The sequence below is a fragment of the Nycticebus coucang genome, chromosome 2 (assembly GCF_027406575.1).
Source record: "Nycticebus coucang isolate mNycCou1 chromosome 2, mNycCou1.pri, whole genome shotgun sequence".
In the NCBI taxonomy this organism is placed as follows: domain Eukaryota; kingdom Metazoa; phylum Chordata; class Mammalia; order Primates; family Lorisidae; genus Nycticebus; species Nycticebus coucang.
This window is the reverse complement of record NC_069781.1, coordinates 64,259,850-64,262,700: the sequence shown is the minus strand read 5'-3', so window position 1 is coordinate 64,262,700 and position 2,851 is coordinate 64,259,850. Positions and strand designations below refer to the sequence as shown.

Here is a 2,851-nt window from a genome sequence, read left to right as displayed (position 1 = left end):
GAATACTGACTGGCACAATCTCCTTCTTCAGATGAGTAATTCATTGCATTTTCATTCTCTTAATAAAATATAAATAACCATGAATGGACATACTCTGTTTTTTTGTTTGTTTATTTGCAGTTTTTGGCTGGGGCTGGGTTTGAACCTGCCATCTCTGGCGTATGGGGCTGGCGCCCTACTCCTTTGAGCCACAGGCACCACCCAGACTTACTCTGTTTTAACAAACGAATAATTACAATTCAGCTGTCTTCTCAAAACATTATGTATACCAGCCAGCTGATAAGGACTTGCAGACTTAAGGCAGAGCCTAGGCTAGGCCTTTTGGAGAAGGGGGGCAGAATTTATGGAGAATATTGAGAAAGGGAATGGTTGGGGAATGAGCCATATATAGGAAGAAGAGATCTCAGAATGGAAAATAGTCTTGAAAGTGAGTCTTGGCGGAGACAATAAGCATATTTCATTCACTTCATAATACTGTGAGGCCAATATTTCTGTGTCCATAATCAGAGACTGCTCCCTTTTTTGGAAAAGAAGAAATGAGATTTATTGCAAATTTTCTACAATATTTTTTCTAAAAATTCACTGGCTCCAAAAGAACTTGATAGATTCTGCTCCTACCCTACCCATGTGTTTTTTGTTGAAAATTGTTTTAGTATTGCATTAATAACAAATACGTATTTTTCCTAGGCTGTACACAAGACAGGAGTGAGAGGCATTAAAAAGTGCCTTCTAGGGATCCCTTATTTAAGACATACTGGGCTGTAATTTTAGAGCAGTAAAACCCCATTATAACATACTTATAGTTGACATTTTCAGGCTGTATTGTTCGTGTTTTTAAGTCCTGGAGAAAGGCCCATTAAAGCCATGTTACTCACATTAATTCAACATTTAGCCACTTATAATACAAACCCCAGTCTTTGGGAAAATGTCATTAAAACATTCTGCCATATATGGACATTATTTATTGCTTGAGCCCCATTGTCTACTTATAATATGCCCTTTATCAGACCCAAATGCCCACTTCAGAGATTTTCGTTTTGAGCAACAACTGGCTTCTTACATTATCCAATGATGCAGGAAAGTTAAATTACAGCCAGTTCATATCATAGAAACAAAATGTTTCCTGCAATTACTGATAAGGGACAGTTCATTTTCTCTCTGTCATCCTGAAAAAAACCCTCCTAACAACAATTCATGCCTGGTTAAACAGGATTTCCACATCTACTGCTGACATCTTTCCAAATAATTCAGGGTTGTTATTATTGTATAGCCCTGGCAAGGCTCAAAAGCAAGCAGACTTGACGAGTCTGCTCAAAGCAGAGCTTAAGTAGTTGTAATTAATAATAATTACATGCCCACTACACTCCAGTTTTATCATATTATCCGTCAATGCAAATAAAAAAAGCCCATGCAACGCACTTGCAACAGCACAAGTGCGTTCATAAAGCCACTCTGGGTAGGTCTCTCTCTGAAATTTAAAATATTTGTAGTGGTTTCTGTTTCACTCATTTTCACGATCACATGTCTGGTTGCAAAATGTTGTTTATGTGCAATATGGTCTGGGACTTACCCTTTTCCAAAAACCTTCTCCCCTCCTGCCGTGACTCGGATTCGAACCGAGGTTGCTGCGGCCACAACGCAGAGTACTAACCACTATACGATCACGGCGAGCCACAGAAGAGCTGAGTGCTGAGCTCTCTCTGAGGGCCATTGCAATATTACAATTTGTGGAAACACTGCCATCTATTGCCTAAATATATATATTTTCTTAATACTGGGAAAGAGGAGCAGTGCTTCAGTATTCTCTGGTTAGTGAGAGAGCAGTAATGAAGTGCCCCAAGGGGAAACCAACCTCATCTTGGCTGATGTGGAAAATTGTAGTAGGAAAGGATTCACTGGATTCGCTGTCTGTCCAGGAAATCAAGGTAACAACCTAGTCTGTTGACTTACGCTTCCTACATTTAATCAATAACAAATATAGATTTCCTACCCCCAGCCACAACCACCGATTATGCGGCATTGAATGACATACGAATGGTTATATGGTTTTGTGGTTTTTCCATCACTAGTCTCATTCCCACATCCTTAGGCAGCACAACCATAGAAAATACAGCATGAACAAAATGGCCTGAGGTCTGAGGAGAACGAGAACGTTTTGTTTTCCTTATTCAAGGAAGCCAGAGTGAATTCTGACGGAGGAAAATCCCCTTCCCAAACCCATTGATCCCCAAAGCTCATTTTCTCACCCAGAATAGATAGATTTAAGGTCATAATAATCTCAAAAGGAAAAGCTTTAACATTAGCAACCCACCACACCCAGAGAAACTGGAGAGCTCCGTGCTAGCTAAGTTTCAAGGGGACATTTATTTTAAAAATTAAAGCAGTAAGTGGTTTACACAAGATATTCTAAGAGCTGAAAATCTTAAAACACACAAAAATACCTATTTCTAATCAATGGAGTATTATCAGGGTGCCTCCTTTAAGACCTGTAAACAGAGAGGACCTGGGAGCAGCTGGGCTGCTGGCACCGGGCATGTGAGGCAAGAACGTCCTCCATGTGCTGACGGGCTGCCCACGGTTCCAGGGCTTCTGGCAGGAAGAGGCCTCTGATTGTAAGTTTCAGATACAGTGGTCACTCAGTTGCTCCCCTCTGACCTTCCTTCGGTCTCTCGCAGAATCATGTTCCTTCTATGGTCACAAAGAGGATTCTGGCCCTGAGTCCCTGAACCCCATGTAGTCTGCACAGAAACCAAGGCAGAGCACTCTGAGGCCTGAACAAGGATACAGGTGGGCGAGGGTAAGGAAAGGTCACTCTGCGGCAAGGGGGCAAAGCAAGTCCCTTGGTTGGCAA

General features: G+C 41.5%; 1 non-coding gene across 1 annotated transcript; it reads right to left on the bottom strand.

Annotated features, from left to right (window-relative positions):
• Positions 1-1,596: 1,596 nt before the first annotated feature.
• Positions 1,597-1,668, bottom strand: TRNAH-GUG (transfer RNA histidin (anticodon GUG)). The gene has a single exon. It is a non-coding gene; the product is annotated as a tRNA-His (tRNA).
• Positions 1,669-2,851: the final 1,183 nt, after the last annotated feature.